Raw genomic sequence first — 21,452 nt, 5'->3', positions numbered from 1 at the left:
GATAACAAGAGAGGATTCTGATGATATGTTCCCACCATTGCCTGCATACATATCCTCTTCATTTTGCTTTATTTGGCTCAGTTTTGTTCCTTCATTCTTTTAGCAGTTGTTAAAAGAGCTACTGTATAAGGTTTGCTTTGATACAGGACAAATACATTGGGATGTTGTGAATGAGGGAGCTCTGTCTACAAGTGGTGCTCAACAGAGAGGCCGGGTGAGAAGCCTAGGAGAGAAGAAAGGAGGATGCAGAGAAGAACACTAAAAAAATTAAAAAAAAAAAAAAAAAAGTAGCCGTAATGAAGGGTTGAAAAACCCACAGCCCTTTCACCAAGGTCAGGTTGGTTGGTTCTTCCTGCACAGTGCTGGAGAGGGCAGAAGGATGTGAATGGGGAGGAAAAGGTGTCAAAAAAACTGGGACTAATGAGAACCTTGTTGGGGACTATGTCAGTCATAAGGGACTCTCCCTCAGCCCTCAGCACTGAGTTTGGGGATGAATACATTTTTGTTTCAGAGCAAAGTTGACACATCCAAATGTTCCCATATTAACTAATTTGTTCATTTCAATACTAATAAAGGGATGGAGCGGGGTCAGCCTATAGGAGAGGAAAAGAGCCAGCTAGGAAAGGCATTTCGTATTTTATCAAAGTATGTGGGTTAATGATCTCCCTACCTCCAAAATTACCACAGTGAGTAAGACTCGCTGAATCCTGTGTTTAGGTCATGAGAGGAACTGGACTGGACTAATATTGCTTTGGGGATGATCAGCTTAATTTGACTATGGGGTGGCAGTTGTTGGGGCTCAGCAAATGTTACCCCAAAATATGGTGCTCTGACATGCTGAAATAAGAAGAGCCTCAGGGTCTCTCTGATCTTCACCCCCTACCCCCCACCCTTGGCCCTACCCCATCTCTCAATTCTTCATCTCTCCCAAAGCTCTGGATGAAGTTGTTCTCTTCATCCCTTATCTGCCTAAAGTCTGGAAATACCAAGGAAGAAAACAATTACCTCTAGTCTCCTCCCTGAGTTTTCATCAACTGAACCCATATCACAGGAAGAAAGACTGAAGTCTGTCAACACACCTGGACAGCCTTTTGTCACAAACCAGTCTTCTATTTTGGTGCCCCCTTCAGTATTTCAAAGAGAATAATTTGCCAGCCATTGTCTGCTCTATAGTCCCAACAGACTTTGTCCGTGGCCAATGTAAGTTCCCCAAGTCCACTCATCTCCCCCTAAAAATCATTTACCATCCCTCAAATTGCCACAATTCCCCCATCTCCCCTTCCCCTATGAAGAAGGGTTAATGGGTAATTGTTCTGTATGGATCCTCCAGTGCTACACATGTTAAAATAAATTCGTATGCCTTTTCTTCTACTAATCTGTCTTTTGTGAGTTTTCAGTGAACTTTCAGAGGGCAAAGGGGAAGCTTTCCCTTAGCCCCTACACAGTGCCTGGTGGGGTATGGATTTTAAAGTCACTAGCCAGCTACCCTTTCTGTACTCCAGAATTGTAGAAGCTGAAATTTGTCCTAGAGGCCACTCTCACCTTATTATAAGAGGGACCACTTTAGTGAGCTCTTTTGGTTTTCCAAAGAAAGGCAAGTACTGATTTGTGTGTGGCCAGGGGAATCCTTGATTCAAAGAAATAATTCAATCATAGATATGTCACAAGACCTTATGCAGATGACTGATCACATTCCAAGAACAGGAATTATCCTATTTGTATGTTTAATAATGAGCTAAATCAAGTCAGTTTGACCTTCCTTCCTTCTTTCCTTCCTTCCTTCTCTCCCTCCATTTTTTCTTCCTTCCTTCCTTCTTTCCTTGTTTTTTTAGAGAGAGCAAAAAGAAAAGTATATTTCTCTTTTGGTTAGAAATACTCTCAAGAGGTTACCTCTACCTCTACCTCTACCTCTGCCTCTACCTCTACCTCTACCTCTTTGGTCTCCCTCTCCTGTCTTCGATCTCCCTCTGTTACCGAAGCTGGACTGTACTGCCGTGATCTCGGCTCGCTGCAACCTCCCTGCCTCAGGCTCTTGTGATTCTCCTGCCTGGGCCTGCCGAGTGCCTGGGATTGCAGGCGCGCGCCGCCACACCTGACTGGTTTTTGTATTTTTGGTGGAGACGGGGTTTCGCCGTGCTGACCGGGCTGGTCTCCAGCTCCTGGCCTCGAGTGATCTGCCCGCCCAGCCTCCGAGGTGCTGGGATTGCAGACGGAGTCTCGCTCACTCAATGCTCGATGTTGCTCAGGCTGGAGTGCAGTGGCGTGATCTCGGCTCGCTACAACCTCCACCTCCCAGCCGCCTGCCTTGGCATCCCAAAGTGCTAAGATTACAGCCTCTGCCCTGCCGCCACCCCGTCTAGGAAGTGAGGAGCGTCTCTGCCTGGCCGCCCATCGTCTGGGATGTGAGGAGCCCCTCTGCCCGGCCGCCCCGTCTGGGAAGTGAGGAGCACCTCTGCCCGGCCGCCCCGTCTGGGAAGTGAGGAGCGCCTCTGCCCGGCCTCCCCATCTGGGAAGTGAGGAGCGCCTCTGCCCGGCCGCCACCCCGTCTGGGAGGAAGTGAGGAGCGCCTCTGCCCGGCCGCCCCGTCTGGGAGGAAGTGAGGAGCGCCTCTGCCCGGCTGCCCCATCTGGGAGGTGAGGAGCGCCTCCGCCTGACCGCCCCATTTGGGAGGTGAGGAGCGCCTCTGCCTGGCCACCACCCCGTCTGGGAGGAAGTGAGGAGCGCCTCTGGCCAGCCGCCCCGTCTGGGAGGTGAGGAGCGCCTCTGCCCGGCCTCCCCGTCTGGGAGGAGAAATTCTTCTGCCTTGGGATGCTGTTGCTCTATGACCTTGCCCCCAGCCCCCTGCTCTCTGAAACATGTGCTGTGTCAACTCAGGGTTAAATGGATTAAGGGCGGTGCAAGATGTGCTTTGTTAAACAGATGCTTGAAGGCAGCATGCTGGTTAAGAGTCGTCACCACTCCCTAATCTCAAGTACCCAGGGACACAAACACTGTGGAAGGCCACAGGGACCTCTACCTAGGAAAACCAGAGACTTTTGTTCATGTGTTTATCTGCTGACCTTCTCTCCACTATTATCCTATGACCCTGCCATATCCCCCTCTCCGAGAAACACCCAAGAATGATCAATAAATACTTTAAAAAAAAAAAAAAGAGTACAAAATTACAGTTAGATGAGAGTAAGTTCTGGCGTTCTATAGCACAATAGGGTGACTCTAGTAAATGATATTATAGTGTATATTTCTAAATATCTAAATAACTAGAAAAGAGGGTGCTGAATGTTCTCACCACAAAGAAATGATGAATGTATGAGGTGATGAATATGCTGAATACCATGATTTGATCATCATACATTGTACACATGTATCGAAACTTCCCTCTGTACCCCACAAATAATGTACAATTATTATGTGTCAATTAAAAACAAAATAAAAAGTGCTCCCACTAGTCAAAAAAAAAAAAAAAAAAAAGAAATACTCTCAAGAGGATAGAGAAAGTTTAGCCATTGTGAAAACCAATTTTATTTCCTGAGCTGATCCAGACTGGTAAATGTACTTACTGGTGTTCTCGTGGTTTCCCCACTCCTATGATTTGCCTGTGTCCCCACCTAAATCTCATATTGAATTGTAGTTCCCATAATCCCCACATGTCCTGGGAGGGACCAGGTGAAGATAATTGAATCATGGGGGTGGTTTCCCCCAGCTGGTTCTTTTGACAGTGAGTGAGTTCTCACGAGATCTGATGGTTTTATAAGGGGCTTCCCCCAGCCCTTCACTGGGTACTTCTACTTATTGCCACTACGTGAGGAAGGACGTATTTGCTGCCTCTTCTGCCATGATTTTAAGTTTCTTGAGGCCTCCCTAGCCATGCTGAACTGTGAGTCAATTAAGCCTCTTTCCTCTATAAATTATCCAGTCTCGGGTATTTCTTGAGCATGTCTTTATTAGCAGTGTGAGAATGGACTAATACACCCCCACACCTGTAGCATCTTTCCCCACTTCAGGGTGGGGCACAGAGGAAGCCAGCAGGGCTTAGGAGTTGGGAACACAGCCAGCTTTGAATAGAGCACAATTTGAGCCTGTGTCCTCAAGGAGAACACTGGTGCTTTATTAGGGGAGCCTCTCAGCGGTCTGTACCATGTGGAGAAAGAAAATCTTGTCGCCTGCATGGATATCTCAGAAGCTAGGGCTCTGGGTTTGGAATTGTGAGTGGAGTTGAGGGGAGGGAGAGGGAATAGGCAGAGTGGTCTGGGCCACCTTTACTGTGCCTTCTCATCAGAACCTGCTTTGCTCTGCTCAGAGGCCTCTCTCTGATCTGGACTGTCCTGGAACAGTGGTCAAGTGCCTTCTGTGGGAGGGTGCCCTTTCAGTCGTGGCAGGAGAATTGAGCCCGTTCAATGTGCCCATGCCAAAGAAGGCTAGGTGTGGCTGGCTTCTATTTCTGTCCTCCAGCATAGCTGTGGCTTCAGAGATCTACGGAAGGAGCAAAACAACAGCCATGCCCCAAGGATGCCATAGCAGTCTCCTTTCTGCATAGCCACTCCTCTCCTGGGCTAAGGAGAGCCCCGTTGTGAAGCACAGTGCTGGGAAAGGAGCCCCACAGGTGTGTGTTTGAGACAAGAACAGGAAGAGGTACTACAGGCACCAGAGCACAGCCTAGGTGGGGCACACACCACAGAGACAGAGTGGGGAGGGGTGGCTGCCATCCGCTCTAAGGAAGTTCCTCTAAGTTGGTGAGTAAGGATGAGACCCAAGCAATGGAATTCCTCTATCCAAAGCCCAGGAGCTCTGGCACAAGGAGGCAACAGCCGCCTCTTATGAAGAGGGAGCTCGTGGGGCTGTGTGGTGCGGGCTGACCAGCAGCCTGCAGCCACGTCACTGCAGTCCCCTAATGAAAGCAGGATACTCAACTCATGATAGAGGTGATGGTTTTTGGCCTTGGAATGTTGGCTCGGGTGGGAACTGGCTTTAGAGATAGTTGTTTAGCAACTTGAGCTTGTTCCAAGGAGGGTGACTAAGAGTGAGGGGACTGGAAACCGTGTCATTTGAGGATGTGTTGAAGGGAGACTTAGTCCAAAGAAGGGAAGGGCTGGTTGAGGTTGGGTGAAACATGAAGGAAACAGATCTTGGTACAATAAAGAGAGGAGCTGCCAATGGCATTAGATGAGTATCATTTGAACAGTCTATCTTCATACTCATGAAATGTTTGTCCCACTTCATAGACATCCCTACCAAGCTGGCAGACCATTCACCACCACCACCAATACCAACAGCAGCTGTTGACCACACTCTGTGTTGAGCCTTGTTCTCAAAATTTTTTTGTATATTAAATCATTTGATCCTCACAACAACCCTATAAAGTACATGAATCTTTTATTATCCCACTTTTTAAAGATGAGGAAACTGAGATACGGGGATTATCCCACTTGCCTGAGGCCATATGGCTGGTGAGTAGGGGGGCTGGGACCGTATGTAGCAGAGGCTGGGGTCGGCATGTGGCCTCCGTCTGCTCCCGCCAGCCCTGCTGTAGCCCGGCACCCTGATGGCTGGCTGTAGAGTGGTAGCCTTTCCCCTTAGGTCCTGGCCTATTCGTGGACTGTTGGCCTCTCCTAGTGCTGTCACATCAAGTTTCAGATGCCCCAGAAAACTGGGGACCTGTGCTATCTAGCATAAAGGAATTTCCATTCTCTTTGCCTTGGTGGTTCCTCCAGCTTCTGCATGACTGTGGTTTTTGTAGCTTGGTTTGACTGAAAATATTTGGCCTCATGAGTTCTATTCTTTATCTGGCTGTTCTTGGCATCTCCGGTGCTACATAACTGGGAGATTACTGCTTTGCTACCAGAAGCATGGCAAGCCATGTAAAACGGGGTACAGCGTGCGCAGCTCTCCTCGAGGTAGGATAATGGGGCCATTTGGATTTACACACACCGGGTCGTGCTTAGAGATCTGCTACTCTCCATGTGCTGCTGTCTGGTGAAGAGAACACTAGTATTTGAGGATGGTCTTTTACTTTTCTTGTTTCTGACAATAATGGTAGAAATTTCCTTTCTTCTGATACATTTGAGATCACTGGGAGGAGAAAAAGAAGAAATCCAAATTTGTTCTTAACCAAAAAGCTACAAAATGAGTTGTTGGAAGCGGGAGAAGGCCAGGTCAATGCTGGGCCTCAGGCTGAACGTAGCAGTGTAGTTCTCAAGCCACCCTCTGCTTTGTTTTGGCCTGTTGAGTGCTGTTTCTGGCCTTCTGGAAGACCCCTTATTCGTACAGAGAGGGGAGTGTTGATGTCCAGAAACAGAACTGGCCAAAATGGGAATTTCTTTGTGATTTGGCTTAAAGAGTCACTTGCTTGAGACTCAGAAAGCATCGTTTCTGAATGGTCCACAGGTGGCCATAATGTATAAAAAAGATGACTTTAGAATGAGCAGGTGTCATCACTTCTGCCCTGGGCTGCCTGAAAACAGCCTGTTTATTTTCCTGTGCTCTGAGAAGTTACAACCCCAGAAGGGGTTGGAATGACCCCACCATCAGGAGGACTTTTATGCTGGTGGGCCTAGGGTCTTGAGGGGGTTTGGAGGGAGCTTGTTCACTGCAGCCAGGATGCCCTGTGGCCCTGCACTCTGGCCTGGTCTGTTGGATGAGACTTGAAACTGGTGTATGGATTTCTGTGGTATACAGGGCTTTCTGAGAATTTTTCTTTTCTCCACTTGGAAAATGATGTCCTGTCATATCTTGAAATGGGTCATGGACTTGCTAGTGTCATTGGCTTTCTTCTGAAAAATGTCCATCTGAGGAAATGGGACTGGTGCAGTGTGTGTGTTTGGGTGGGTGTGTGGGTTTGTGGGTGTGTGGGTGTGGGTGTGGGTATGGGTGTGGGGGTGTGTGTGTTTGGGTGGGTGTGGGGGTGGGTGTGGGGGTGTGGGTGTGTGTGGGTGTGGGTGTGTGGGTGTGTATGTACACAAAAAAGTCCACCCTGGTGTGGGCACTGTGCCTGGAAACTCAGAGGCTGCCGGAGACCTGCCTGGCATGCCTACTTCTCCTTGGTTTCTGCCACTGCTGTGTCCAGGTGACTTGCCCTCAGACACTTGCTCTGTGCTCTGTCTCTGGCAGGTGCAGGGCCTACTTAGGCTCACAGAGACAGCACTCACATCCCCTCTGCCTTTGGGGCCACCCCGGGGCTGGGTGGTGTGGCCCAGTGGAACCCTGCTCCTCACATTCCCCGGAGTGAGCTGGTGGATTGGAAGGTTGATGTGCTGGTGCTGAGACACTCACAGGGTGCTGCCTGTTTGACTGTGTCCAGTAGGGTGCTGATGTTTGCCAGTATCAGATGCGAGGTGCTGCCCCATGCAAACCAAGTCCTCACCTCCCAGAGTCCTGCCAATGATGCCTTGGTACCCCCAGGGTCCCTGTTATCCAGGGGCTGGTGCTGCCCCTAAAGCCTTTCACAAATCACCTCTCCCTGACTCTTAGTGTCCTACCTTGGACTCTGCCCCCTCCACTCCTTCTCTAGCCTCCGAATGCACAACAGGCAAATCCAGTGACAGATTCTGAACAGGGTTTAAGGAACCCACCAAGTTCTCTTACACCAGGAAGACAAAATCTTGGTTCTACCACTTAAGAGGCTGTGTGACTCTGGGAAAGTTAAATTTTCTGCACCTCAGTTTCCCCTTTTTGACATGGGATTAGCAACACTGTCTGAATTGTGAGGGTTAAGAGATTGTCCATAATAATCATTAATTGTCCATAGCTTAGTTATTATGGAGATAAAATGAGTTAGTATTTATAAAGCACCTATACATATTATAAATAATATGTGTATACTATTGTCAATGTTGCATGGCATATCTGATAGAAGTGTTTGTTTAAAAAAATAAAAAAAAAAGTCCAGGTGCAATATTTCAGCACTTCATGGGCTCATCAAATGCCTGTTGAATGATTAGGAAAGCTCCACAGGCTGAGAGTTGCTTGGGGGTGCTGATAACCATGTCCTCTTCATCCTTGTGCTTCCCTAAAGCCTGTTGGGCTGTCTGGCACATGGGAGTGCCCTAAAAATTGCTCTTTGACTGTATAAGTGAAGGACTGAGTATGCCTTTCTCATTTTGTACATTAGCTTCAGCATTGGAAGCCTTAGTTTTAGAGAACTTATTTCTAATTTGGGAACATATTCCCCCAGTTCTCACACATTAAGGAGATAATTAGAGCTCAAAAGGGTGGAGCCTTAACCCAATAGGAGTGATGTTCTTGGAGGTGACTTGGAGTTAACCACTTTGACATTTGTGACCTCAAAGCAAGAGTTACGGCAAGCTAAATGATACGTTTTCATAAAAACAAACATACAAAAAAAAGAAAATTACATGGAATTCAATGCAAAATTTGCAAACCAACTCAAGGGTAGGATCTAAGTAGGGATGCGACACCACCTTTTCCTTGTTTTGAAGGAATATCTACCTAGCACCTGCGTGTGCCAGGTAAAACTCGGGATGGCAGCTAAGTCACGATCCTGCTGTCCAGGTGCATCCAATCTGGTGGGGAAGGTGGGTTCTGTAGCAGCACAGGAATGGAAATGTTTCCAGAGCAGAGCCAAAGTGCTGAGCAGCTTGTGTGGAAGGAAAGAAAGGGCTGATGAATTGGTGAGGGGGCATCTGGGGAACGGCAGAGAAGGAAAGAAAATGAGAAGATGTCATAGTATGCCTGCTTCTTCCTGCCCCACTCTGGGAACTGTAGTGTCACTAACTCCGTGCAAGGCTCTCTCTCCCTGGCATTGCCCTCTGGTCACTAAGTCACCTTCAGGTCCAGCCTCAAGCATCTTTGGCTGCAGCCTCACCCTTGGCCCACGCATCTCAAGTATCCCATTAAATTCTAGCCTCCCCAGGAGTGTGGGTGAGCTGGAATTTCACTCCCACTCCCTAACATCAAGAGACATAACAGATGTCTGGTTTTTCATTGCATCCTCAAGTTTTCCTACCTCCTCCAGGGTGCAGAACATTCCTGAAGGGTGGAGAGGCAGAGGTTCCAAGATAGCATCAGTGTCTGTCCTCAGGCCACAGTGTCAGAGCTGGATGAACTGGGTTAGGGTAAGAAAGAAATTTGGGTTTGCTTATTCTAAAAAAAATCTTGGTAGGGTAATTTTCTTGTAAGAAAATTGGCTTCTGTAGAGTTTTAAAAATGGTATTGTAAAAACTGATAAATATATTCACGGCAAGTTAATGTACTCTTCCTTGTGATTAGGCCCAATCAGATGTCATATTCCAGTTCATTCAGTGCTGATGGAAGTTCTTATAAAAGCTAAAGCTAATTAAGTTTCCCTTTTCTCCCTCCCCACCCCATCATCAACTATGATTTCTTTGTTCACTGACGCAGATGTTAAAAATACATGGAAAATGTTTCTAAATTCTTTGTCATTTTGGGAGAGATCTGTCATCACCAAAAAAATACTAGAGGGTAGAGCTGGAAAACAAAAAGGAATAAACAAAAAAACTTCAGGCATTAAAAAAAAAAGTATGTGAGGCCTCTAGGTAATGATCACATTGGGAGTAGGTGGAGACATTTGAATATACATAGGTTGAGCCACCTTAAATCCCTCCCAGAAAGAGTCTAGGTATATAAGCGAGGGGGCCTGTTAGGAAATCACTGCAATGGTCTGGGAGGAGATGAAAAATCCCTGTGAGGCATGCGGCTGTAGAGATGCAGAGGAAAGGGTTAACAGGAGGCATTTTAAGGTGGAGCCAGCAGGACCCAGAGGTTGATCAAATGAGGGGGTGAAAGGAGAACAGAAAGGTCTGGGCAGCAGATTTGCTAAGGTTTCTCAGTGATGCCCATGAGAAATATGGGAGGAAAGATGGGAGAAATATGGATTGGCTGCGAGAACAGTAAGGCTGTGTCACTAATGGGAGCAATGCACCCAAAAAGTATCAATGAATGGCCTGGTGTGTCTTCCAAGTTGGTGGAGGTTCCTGTGGTTTGACGTGGCTTTGTCTTCGTCAAGAATTTTGTCATTGATTTGGATAATACAGAGGATGAGTTCACCACATTTCTGATGTCAAGAAGCTAGAAGAGATATCAAACAAATCTAAAAGTGTCACAAAGGATGAGAAGGGGGATGGTGGGGGAGAGCGGTGTGGTGGGGGGAGAGGAGAGAGGGAGAGACTGAATCTGAAAAGATAAAATTTAACAGGGCTACATGTGGACCCCGAACCTATCTGCTCAAGGTCAGGAAGTGGTGGCTTAGTAGTAGCACATATGAAAACACTCAGACTTACTGATTATAATTTTCAACAGGAGTAAATATTATACAGCATCTTCTCCCAGCCCTCATGTGACTATAGACTGTGCTGTCTGAAGCATGTGTTTTAGAAAAGGAAGGTGACAGTCTCATTCAGTTCTGTGCTGGTTAAGTGGCAATGGATTTGCTTTTGCTTGTGGACATGAGCAACATGGAGACATGGAAGCATGTTTAGATGAGAGCAAGCGTGACAGTGAACGGGCTAGAGGATCCCAATTCCAACGTCGTCATCACCACCATCTGTTGGGCGCTTACATCTCACAAAATCATCTCACAGCCTATGCAGCAGACATTCCCATTCCCACCTTACCTACGAGGAAACTGAGCCTCAGGGGATGACATCACTGTAACACCACTGCTCCTGGCTCCACGGTTTGCATGAGGGAAGACATACCCAAACCCATGCTCTTTGCACCCCTCCTTACTGTGTCCTAAACCTCACCATCTGAGGGACTGTTGAGGGATGTGGGGATCCTTATGTTTCAGTTGGAATCAGACCCTGCCCCGTGCCCTGTCTCTGAGGTCCAATTTACTTTGTCCTGTCTCTGCTGTACCCTACTCTCCTTACTCCAGCTGGACACAAGTTCTGAATGTCTTGTACCAAATCAGACCTCCCCAACTCATGTCTTATACCAAATCAGACCTCCCTGATTCGTGATCCTGATATCCACCGGCATTGTGAGGGGCTGCTGCCTAGGACACCGTGACCACATCGTATTTATCACTTAACCTCCTCCCCAGGACACAGTTAACCTAGACCACTTCTGTTATCCAACCTCACTTAGACCAGGGCTATACAGTTATGACAATCCCACTTGTTTAGCAAGAAGACAAATTTAGCATTTGGGGTGGCTCCTGGGCTGGACAGGCAGAACTGGGGCCTAGATAAGAAATGGATCCCCCCAGGAGAGACACAGGGACCAGTTCCTTGGTGTTCAGAGGAACTGCAGCGGAAGAGCTGATCCACTGGGATCAACCTATAGGGTTCTGTGGCTGACTGGGCATGGTTTCTAAGGAAGAAATGGGAATCTGGATTAGAGATAGAGGAGACTATTGGTTCTTTTCAGGTTGATGGTAGAAGAATTATGAAAGCCTGCTTCAGGGAAACAGATCTTCCCTTTCCTGTTACACACTCATTCCTAAAGAATCCTCATTTAGGGCCTGGGAGATTGGACACATAGTTAACAGAGACAAGACGTGTAACCCAGGAGTCTGGCGGTCCCCACTATGTGTGAGTCTGTTTTTGAGCCAGCATAACATTAAAGTAGACTCAGCCTCACTTGGCTCTACCCCCAAAGAATCTGCTGTCCCCAAAGGCATTGTTTAGAGGCAGGCGACAAAGTACAGAATTCTTAGGGGTGGTGAAGGAGTTTATAGAGCTGCCACTGAGAACACTTGCCCAAATCAGGATTGATGTGCATGTTCCCTGGTATTCTTGCCCTGCCCCAGCCTGTCACTGGCAGGCACCGTCTCTCCATTCTTCCCACCCCAGCCTGGCCTCTCTTGTGCTGAGTAATCCTGCTCTGCCTGACACGTGCTTTTCCACTCTCAGTGAAGCAAGGCCGTTGACAGGCCCAGCCTCCTTGGGAGATGGTTTAATGTGCTGCTTTTGCTACTCAACTGTGCCTTGTGGAGTATTGCTCACTCCTATTTGTATAAACAACCTCCTAATGTATCTCTTCCAAGCACGCACAGCATTCTTTCCCTGGCAGTCTTGGTGGTTGTAACTTTCTCTATTTCAGTATAGAAGCTGAAGTGGGTGTGGCTGGGAAGGCCTGAAGTTACTGCAGAGCTAGGATTTGAACCCGGGTTTTGTGACTCCAAGTCTAATGCTTCTTCCACAGTATCAGTTGGTGTGGGCTCCAGGTCACTGCAGGTGAGGGATTCTGGCTCAGCTGCTAGGGACTAAGCACCAAGTAGGCACTTGGGCCAGGTCAGTGTTTCTCAATGTTTTATCATGATTGCCCCCTAAAGAGTCTTTCTAGACATTTTTATCCCCTAATTGTCTACCTGTGAAGTTTTAACACCAGGGATATACTGCACACCTGTTTGTGTACTGTGTATATATATGTGTGTGTATATATATCTGCTTTATAATAAAAAGAATACTTTTTTTTCATCACCCACCTCAAGATCCAATTTCACCCTCTTGGGGGCAATAAGGCCCCCATTGATAACGCATGGGCTCAAAGTGATTCTCAGAGTGAGGGCCTGGGACCAGCAGCGGCAACATCACCAGGAATTTGTTAGAAATGCAGATTGCGAGTCCTGCTCTAGACCTACTGAACCACGTCCTTGCAAGGTGGGGTCCAGCTGGCTGTGACTTAACAAGCCCTCCCGAGGATCCTGGATTTGAGATAGGGGAGACTATTGGCTCTTTTCAGTTTGATGCTAGAGGAAGAATTATGAAAGCCCGCCTGAGAGAAACACCGATCTTCCCTTTCCTGTTAATCACTCTTTCTTAATTAATTGTAATCATGGTCAGGATCCATTCTCTTTGATCCTTCAGCTCTTATTAAACACCTAGTATGTGCAAGGCATGTTGGGCTCTGTAAAGATCATATTTTGGCAGGAAAGAGCCAGGTTCTACAGAGCCTGAACCTTAGATATAATTTGGAGGTCCTCTTTAAGAAAAAAAATACATCGTGAATACATAATTGTGTGTTGGGGGAGAGGAGGTTGAAAGTGGCTTGTGCAAGTGAAGGATCTTGACACCTAAGCTCCATTGGCTCCATGGCAAGTCAGCTCACTGCTGAGCCCAAGGGAGGACCCTGAAGGTGGTCACAGAACAAAGACAGGCAGATGGGCAGGGCTGAGCTCCTGCCAGCCAGGCATGCGAAGGTGTCTGCGATGGAGACAGGTATGCATTTGGAGAATAGAGTGGGGAGAGCATTGTGCCGACCTGGAGCCTGGGAAAGGCATATCATGGGAGGCATCCTGAGGGCTTTGGAGAGGTATACCAGTGGAGAAAGGAAGGGTTTGGGAGAGCTGTGGAGCACATTGCTTCCAGGAGGGAGGAAGATGAGAGGATGTTTCCATCTGACGGTTTCAAGGCATTTTCTAGATGCTCCCCATAGCTTGATGATAGCACAGACAAGCTCTCCCTGACTGGCCATTGAGCATTATTTGCTGTAGAGGGCAGGAGCTGCATTTCCCCAGAAGGTCTTTGGGCTCAGAGACCCCTTCTCCTTGCCCAATAAACACAGCCTGACTTCCCCCACTTCCCCATCCATTCCTGAGAATTAGTGGCTGCTGACAGATTGTCCCACCACGGGTGGCAGGGGAGGGAAGGGGTGGTGCATCACCTGCCAGCTTGCTCTGACGGGGGAGCCATTTGTCATTCGGTCGGGGGTGAAGCATGAACTGCATTTAGAGATTTGGATTTACTGCACACTGACCACTCAGGCCAGCCTTCCTCCGTGGCTCAGCTGCCTTGGAATGAGAGCTGTCTATTATGTCTTCCTCAGTGGCAGCTCTAACTAATGCCATCTTCCCAATGGACACCTCCAAAGAACCAGTTACTTTTGTAAAAGGCAGTGCATTTGTGCCTCATGGACTTCATCATGTCCATCAATCAAGACTTACTTTAAAAGGGTCGGGCGCGGTGGCTCATGCCTGTAATCCCAGCAATTTGGGAGGCTGGGGCGGGTGGATAACCTGAGGTCAGGGGTTGGAGACTAGCCTGGCCAACAGTGAAACCCTGTCTCTACTAAAAATACAAAAATTAGCTGGGTGCGGTGGCACACACCTGTAATCCCTGGAGAGATTGAGCCACTGCACTGCAGCCTGGGTGACAAAAGGAGACTCCATCTTAAACATTTTTTTTTTTAAGAGGGGGAAAACTTCTGTAGCAGGGCTTGGGTTCTCTGCTTAATTAATTTTGTGAGTATTTGTCTAAATTGTGCTAATGCATAATTAAGGTATTCAGAGTTAGTCTTCTCTCTGGAATGATATACAATAATTGATTTCAAACAGTCAGACATCTTCTGTTTTATGAACAGAGGTCTCAATTTATAGTGTTGGACTTTCTTTGCCTGCCAGGAAAGCCTGACATCTTTTTCTGTTATTCTTTTCCTTCCTTTTCTCCCTCTCTCCTTCCCTCCCTTGTTCAATGAGCTTTTATTATGCACCAGGCACTTCGCTGAGCACTGGAACCAAGGATGAATAAGACAAGGTGTCCAACTGTAGATGACTGCTTGTAAAGATACAGAAACAAACAGCCTTAGAGGAACTGGTAAATACCACAGAATGGATCTCTCAACTTCAGAGCTATTGACACTTTGGGCCACGTGGTTCTACTGTGAATGCTGTCTGGTGCACTGTAGGATGTTTAACAGCACCCCTGGCTTCTCACTAGATACCAGTAACATCCTCTTCTCCAGCTGTGCCAAGCAAAAATGCCCCCAGATATTGCCAAATGTCCCATGCGGTGAGGAAGCGAAATCATCCCAGCTGAGAACCACTGAGAACCACTGTCCTAGATCCAACTTGTGATAGGGATGAGAAGGCTTGGGTTTCTGTCCTGGTTCTGCAGCAGGGAGCTATGTGGTCAGAAGTAACTTAATCTCCTCAAGCTTCCCTTTTCTTATTTGGAAAAGAGTTGAGAAAAATCCCTTCTAAATCCCACGAGTCTTGGAAATTTTGCATTTGTCTGCTATAATATATCAGAGCATATGTTCTGGAAAGGTAAGGACAGAGTTTATGCTTGACCCTATGCTTAACATGCCTAGAGTTACAGAAACCTGTAATCAGTTAACAAAGACTTGTAGATGATGACCGTGTGTAAAATAAACAGGGCCTGTGATTAAGAAATTTACATTCTTCATGGGGAAAGAAAATCCAGTCCCAAGACAGCCTGCTTGGGTTCCGGACTGCCTGGGTATGAATCCTGGCTCTGCCTCATGCGGACTGGGTGACTTTGAATAAGTTACTTACTCTCTCTGAGCCTCAACTTCCTCATCTATAAAATGAAGATGATAATAGCCACTTCAGGGTTGCTGTGAAGTTTTAATGAGGTAGAACAGTGCCTGGCACACAGAGCAAGTACTTGACAAGGGTTAGCTATGGTGGTTGGGAAGATGAGGCTAAATTTCCAGCACCAAGCCTTGCTGGTTTCATACCCAATGCCTAGAACATATGGTTAAGTCCTGCTAGTGCTCAGAAGGAAAGAGCCCACAGGGAGAGAAACAGATTCTATGAAGAGTATCTACGGAGGTTGCATAGGCTTTGTTTTTGGCAGGGAGCTCCAGGGCAGTAAAGGGAGGAGGCCATAATAGAAGGCCCAGAGGTGCCCAGTGAATAATGGGTAGAATCACCCAGTCTTTCAAAACCAGAACTAAATTGCTCAGAGCAGTGAAGTGACCTGCCCAGCCCACACTGCAGTTAAGGATGAGAGTCAGGATCAGCACCCCAGGTCTTGATGCCTAGTCCAGTGCTCTTCTTGCTTCACCAGCTCTGTGGGGATTTTAGAAAGCGAGATTCTCTGGTGAGAAAGTCTTCTGTGTTCTAAATGCCCAGAGTTAAACAGGTCTGTCTTGAGAGCCCTTAGGGCAGGGTAAGGGGGCAGGGGAGGGAAGGACCGGTGGGAGGGTTGATGTTGGGATCGATGACATGAGGGCTGGGTGTTTTGGAACCCGTGATATCCCAGAGAGGGACTAGACTAATATTTAATTTTGTATTGTCAATCAAAACAGAAAAACCAGGGTTGCTAAGGAAATCAGATGAAGGGAGGACATTCAGATGAAGAAACAGATCATTTCCAAGCAAGAACTAGCAAGAACTCCAGATTCCTTATGTGCATTCAGGTAAAAAGCTAACTATAAATCAGCTTTAACAGGTCATTAAAGAGATCCCACCAAGCTGTATTTTGCAAAACTTAATTATCTGATGCTGGGTATTGGCAATGTGAAATATACACTGGCGCTGATTGATACAGGTGGGTCAGGCCTGTTAGCTCAACAGAATAGAAGTCCTCGCAACTATGTGCTACTGGTACTAGTAATTACAATCAAAACCATGTTGCCTTATATCTGCAGCACACTTCCCTTTGTTCAATGTACTTTCATAGGCATTGCCAAGCCCTGATGAGTCTATTATTCTCATTTTCTGTAAGTGCAAACGGCGTAAATGAGGTTGGATGACCTGCCCAAGGATCTATGGTTGCAATCTGGGCACCTCCTCATGTGGGCTCACCATACTCTGTACCTGCTGGAGTAACCACCCTTCAAATGGCCCAAGGGCCCCTGACTCCTAGGATCTGTAGCCTGTGTGGTCCTCTCCCACAATGCACCAGGGTTGGTCTGACCAATAACAGAGCAGAAGTGATTGATATGTCACTGCTGGGATTAAATCGTGAAAGACTAGGCCTTCCATTGTGGAGCCTCTTGCTCTCTCTGGGGATTCTCTCTTGCTGTGGGAGAAGCCAACTGCCATGTTGTGAGCAGCTTTAGGGAGAGGCCCCCATGGCAAGGAACACTGAAGCCTCTGTCCCAGTAGCTGCAGGGATCTGGGGCCTGCCAATCTCCTCATAAGCATTATTCTCCAGCCTCAGTGGAGTCTTACCTCTGTACTAGGAGGCAAGGTGACCTCCTCCAGAACCCCTACTCTCATTTCTTAAAACCTCTCCTCCTACCTGGGGTTGTTCTAGTAAATAAAATTCCCCCACAAGCAATTCATTCCTTTCAGTACCCATTGCCATCTTCCTGGGCGTCTCATGAAAAAAACACCTCTGGGAGATGTTCATGCTTCAGGAGGTTTCAATTTCTTTTATAGCCGCCATATAAATATATATAAACTTATATATTCAAATATATGCATATTATAGATATATTAACATATAAAAAATATTTCACGTATACAAATATACAAAATTTTGTATAAATTTTATTTATACATAATACATTTTGTATATATACAAAATACATTTTTTCCTGTGTGTGTATATATGTATATGTATACAAAATAAATAATATATATATTTTTAAAATTGTGAATTGCAGGATCTAATGTGTGTATGCTGAGCCAAACTCGGGTATGGGCCAGGCACATATGGAGTCTTTATTGCTTGTCTGTTTTCCTAGGTTCCCTACGATGCCCCAATTTGTGACATAATTTCAGTGGAGTTAAAGATCCCACAGCACCAGCTGCTAGTCCAAACAAGCAGACAGTAGGCAGGCTGTGGTGGAGTGCTGGGGGGAGGAGGTGGCCGGCAGAGAGAACCTCCTTGCCTTGCTAGTCATGTGAGCTTCCTAATCATGTGAAGTTGATTTTGCTGAGTCATCACTGATGAGGGTATGGGTTCTTTTGGTCTGATGATGATGTGAGATACCATGGGGGGTCAGAGTGGTTGGGAAGCTTCCTAAGTATGAGTTTACTTATTAAATCAGTTTTCTTCATGACAGCAAGAAAGTTCTGGATCACTGGGAGAATGGAAGAGCACCTGGCACCAGGATTTAGCAGAGATAGCATTTAGGAATCCATCAGGAATGGAAAAGCATGTAGAAAACGAGGGCCATGCAGGGGAAAATAAGCTCTGATGTAATCGTGCAGATTAGCCCCGGGCCCCCTCTCCTGTTCTCAGCCAGCTGTCTGGAGGAAAAGGCTTTGTGAATGATGTCTTACTCAGGCACCTGTTTATGGATTTCCATCCTGTCCCAGGGATATTTGGGTTTAAGGAGGGGGGTGAAGCTTTAAAACAAACAAAAAAACACAAATACAGGAATTCCAGGCACCAGGTGGAGCTCGGTGGGGCAGAGACTTAGATTTGGTTTTAGAACTCTTCCACTGGCTTGATTGGCTTTGGGTGGCCACATTTGCAGAGCTGGGTGGCACAGAGGCTAAGAGAATGGGCCTGAGTGGGAACCTGGGCTCTTGTGGACGTGTGGCCTTGGGCAAGTAACTTAGCCTCTTTGGATTGTCCTTGTCTATAAATGAAATTCAATGATAGTTCATACCTAGTATGTTTGTGGGGGCTTTAGAGTGGGAGAATGCTTAGTACAGACTTGCCACACAGTAGAATAAAGATTAGCTATTACAGCTTTATAATGTGTTTATATTATGGCTATATATATTATAGTAACATTACAATAATATCAATTAATTACAGTAATACTAATATATTACAGCTAGGTAATAATACCTAGGAAGCTTCCATGGCCATAGAGAGCATGGTTTAAGTTTCTTCCACTTGCCTGACCTTTCCTACCTGCCCTTCACAAACAGCAAAGCGGGCGAAGTCGAGGATCTGGTAGGAACTGAGGGCAGGGTGGGCTGCAGGCCATGAGGGGAGGGTGTTTGTTCTTCTGGGTAGAATGGTTGGGGAGCCTCCCCTGCTGCCAGAATCTGGGTGGCACCTTTGCTTGGCAGGGGCAGTCCCTCTCTGGGGCTGGGGAAGGCTGTACAATGGGTGCTCTGCTGCTTGCTGGGACCATGTCAAGGTATCCAGCTGGGTCAGAAATGCAGCTACGGAGCAGGGACCCCCTGCTCCAGGTCACGTGTGAAAGTGTGGGCAGAGACCTCCAGCCTCCAGGCCTGTTAGCATCTCGGGAAGGACCAATAGGAATCGTGTGGCAGGCAGTGTTTCTGGCACCCTGAGCTCTCAGTGGGGTCAACAGTCCTGTGGTACCCCAGCCCTCTTAGGTCAGGCCGGGGATGAGGGAAGGGCCAGTGCTGTGTACCTCTGGTCAGCCAATGGCAGGTTCCCACTAAAGCCCTACAACTCTGACTCTTGTCTCAGAAGTTTTACCACGCACTGAATAAAAGCAGGACTGTGAAGTTGTTGTTGCCTGACAGCTGGTTGCAAAACTGCCTTGCCCAGCACCTGGCACCAGCATTTGGCAGAGATATCATTTAGGAATCCATCAGGAATTTGGTCTCTGGGGTATGAGGCTGAGGTGGGGAAGGAGAGGGTGGAGAGGGATGGTTTAAAGTAACTTTAGCACCTCTTATTGTTTTAAGTAGTCTGCCAGGCAATGATATTCATTCGGTCTTTTAAACCTGACAACCAAGATGGTATTATAATTATTCCCACTCTACAGGCCAGGAAACTGAGGCTCAGAGAAGCTGAGTGACTTGCCTTGATGACACATCTGGGGAGAGTAGAGTGAGGATTAAAGCCTGCTGCTGTCTGGTGGAAATTCCCATGCTCTGACCACTCTATGGCACTGCCTGGCTGGACTAAGACTATTTCCCTCTTGTGTTTGGCAGGTGCTGTCATTTCATGAAAGGCCAGTCTAAGTGTCTAGCTCTGGGGCTTTGTTTGGTGATGGGGCGGGCGTGTGTGCACGGGATGTCTGTCCTCTTGCGGCCTGGCTGTCAGCAGCTAAGAATTCAGACCAGGCTCCCTTTACCTGTTCTTCAAGGGCGCTTTTGTTCCTTGACCTCCAGATTTTAGGAGATAAATTTGAGAATGACTCTGAGGCTATAACCTAGAAATCTAATCCCCTGGGAACTCCATTCCTTCCTGCCTGTTTAATGGGCTCGCTCTTTCCTTAGGAGGTGATCTGTGGCCAGGCTTCCACCTGGGTGAAATTAGTATCCTCCACACTTCTCAGGCTCTGGGCTCTCAGAGACCTGAAATTTTTGCAAGTGCTGCCCTCCTCCCTAATAACTGGTTGACAGTGGTTCATCAGAGCCGGAAGCGACCAGGTAGCACATCTCACTGCCTCCCTTTCCGTGTCGCCTGGGAGACAAATCAGGGGCTCCACCCACTCCCAGCCCCGGGTTCAGAGAGCTGGAGATGACGGGAGAAAACATTTCTCCATATTTCATTGTTGTGTTTTAATTTATATTCACTGGAGAGTGGCAGATTAGAGGTTGTGAAACTATGAGGGGAAAACAACTTCTAAAAATAAAAGTGTTGGTGGCGTGACGGGCCAGATTTGGAAGGAGGGCGCCTTGTATTCTCTCCTGAGGTGAGAAGACAACAGGATAATTATCCCACAAACAGTGCCGGCTCTCAGTGGAGCAGTGGGGCCAAATGTTCGTGATGCTGTTTCACTCACTCAGCTACAAAGGGGCATTCAAGAGCCCTGTAAGAAATATGTTCAGATTAGCCAGAGGAGACACGCTCTTTCAGAAAACGAATGGCATCAACGTTCTTTCTTTCCTGGCAGAAGCTCTGGCTGTCCTTATGGAGGTGACTGGGTCGTTTGGGTACCAGGCTAGAAGAAGTTAAGTAGGCTGAGTGCCCCTGGCCCTAGGGCATCTCCCCTGGCCTGATACCCTGTGCCTGCCACCTTCCTGACCCCACCCATGTTTAAGTCCTAACCCTGTCACTCATGTGACCTTTTAGCAAGTTTCTTAAATGTCTCGAGACTCAGTTTCCCAGTTTTAAAAATGTGCTGAATAGTAAATCCTGTCTCAGACTGGTTTGAGATTAAAAAAAAATTAAGTATTGCAAAGAAACTAGAATATGCCTAAGGCCCAATGAGTACTATTTTTCTTCACAGTATTAGCAGGTCACAGCGAAACAGCCTTGTGAAATTATGACAGAGAAATCTGACATAGTTGACTCCATCTTACTTTTAACCTCCAAGCTGTCCTTGGTCATTCCTTGGGGTAGGCCAAGCTAACTTTGGGAGGAATTTAGTTTATAGTTTAACCTTACAGCGAGGATAATAGCCACTCCCCAAACTAAACCACTTTTGCAAAACCAATGAGAGGCCAGAAGGTTAGGATTATGAAAGGGGCCTGAATTCTGCTAAGATACAGGCAAATTTTCTATCATCCCTTGCTGCTCAGGGGTCATGTGGCCAGAAGTCACAAGATTTGTGACTTCCCCAATTGCTCCTATAGATAACATCACTATTGCAGAGCCTAAGATGGATCTTTTGATACTCCACCTGGACTTGAGACTCATGACTCAGCCAGTCTTGGGCCTCCACCAAGAGGCAGACTGAGTGCACGAGGACCATTTTCCACAACCCTATGATTTCATCCCTAACCAATCTGCAGCATCCATTCCCTAATCCCCTGTGCATCAAAGTATCCTTGAAAAACGCTAATCTGTGAGCCTTCAGGGAGACTGATTGGAGTAATAACTGTCTTCTATGTAGCTGGCCTTGTGTTAAACTCTACTACAATAGCATGGTCTTGGTGAACTGGTTTTGTCTATGCAGCGAATAGGAAGAACCTGCTGGGTGATTACAACAGCTGGAACAGCTATTTAATAGAGTGC

The 21,452-nt window shown here is 47.0% G+C and overlaps 1 protein-coding gene and 1 long non-coding RNA gene across 3 annotated transcripts in view; one reads left to right on the top strand and one right to left on the bottom strand.

Moving 5' to 3' along the window:
- LIPC (lipase C, hepatic type) overlaps window positions 1-21,452 on the bottom strand; it is a 161,322-nt gene that overhangs the window by 60,741 nt on the left and 79,129 nt on the right. The window lies entirely within an intron of this gene.
- Window positions 12,113-21,452, top strand: part of LOC112129054 (uncharacterized) — a 64,353-nt gene continuing 55,013 nt past the window's right edge. Inside the window, exons 1-2 of the long non-coding RNA XR_002911463.2 lie at window positions 12,113-12,209; window positions 15,970-16,080. This is a non-coding gene — a long non-coding RNA (uncharacterized LOC112129054). The remainder of the gene's footprint in view (window positions 12,210-15,969; window positions 16,081-21,452) is intronic.

The sequence above is a fragment of the Pongo abelii genome, chromosome 16, assembly GCF_028885655.2.
Source record: "Pongo abelii isolate AG06213 chromosome 16, NHGRI_mPonAbe1-v2.0_pri, whole genome shotgun sequence".
NCBI lineage: Eukaryota > Metazoa > Chordata > Mammalia > Primates > Hominidae > Pongo > Pongo abelii.
This window is presented reverse-complemented; position numbering and strand designations above follow the sequence as displayed.